Source organism: Chionomys nivalis, chromosome 10 (genome assembly GCF_950005125.1).
Source record: "Chionomys nivalis chromosome 10, mChiNiv1.1, whole genome shotgun sequence".
NCBI lineage: Eukaryota > Metazoa > Chordata > Mammalia > Rodentia > Cricetidae > Chionomys > Chionomys nivalis.
Genome location: NC_080095.1, coordinates 78,549,528 through 78,550,500, shown reverse-complemented (window position 1 = coordinate 78,550,500; position 973 = coordinate 78,549,528).

Sequence of the window (973 nt, the reverse complement as noted above, 5' to 3'; positions counted from 1 at the left end):
GTGAATACTGTCAGTTCCTCAAATAGTACATGAATCCCCAAATCACCCATTGCATTTCTCAAGGAGCCATTATCTCTATCTCACAGTTCAGGAAATTGGGCCTCGGGGGAAAGTGGGGAGCTATCTGAAAGTCTTATATTTGTTAAATGTAAGACTCTGAAGGAAACCTGCAGTGTGTGAATTTAGCATCTCCATACACTGAGCAACACCCACTGCAGCCAGCAGCAAAGGAGGGTGTTTACAGAAGAATGCTGCGGGTAAGAGCGTCCATGGAATCAAGGCTGTTTGTGTTGGAAAGAGAAGCTCTAGAATATTCTGACAGGGGATCCAAAGTAAATAGGAACTGGTAAGGCTCAAACACGCATTTTGTTTCCTTTTGTATTACTGAATCACAGAGCACAGTGGGCCCTAGTGAACACATCTACTTGATCATCTTCCAATTGTGTGGGCTTTGAAAATGAGAAATAATTATTTTCTCTAAACTCGAAATTAAGCAAAAAAAAAAAATTCCAAATATATGAAGATGGTAAAATACATACATGTACACTATCACACTAAATTGATTTACTGGATATTTGGGCAAAAGAGGTATCTTCTCCAGTTATTTGTCAAGTTTCTCCATGATAAAAATGCCTAAAAATCATTTGCCCTTTCAAACAGTGGTAAGAGCAAACCACTATGCTATTAAACATAAACATGCTGTTATTGAACCATCCATATCCAAGCCTTTTAAATCTGAAATGAAACCTTTCATCCACCAAGACGCCAGACTCCATTCCCTCAGGTCTCTAACCTGGCAATGCCGTTTGTTTTCTGTATTGTAACTGTTGCAGAAAACACCTTTTGTAAGTAGAACCCCACAACACCCTCCCCGTTTAACTTAGTTTTTATTATAGTTTCAAGAGTTTTCCATGTAACACGCGTCACCACCTCCTTCCCTATTGAGACTGAATCATGAAGCCTGCTGCATGTT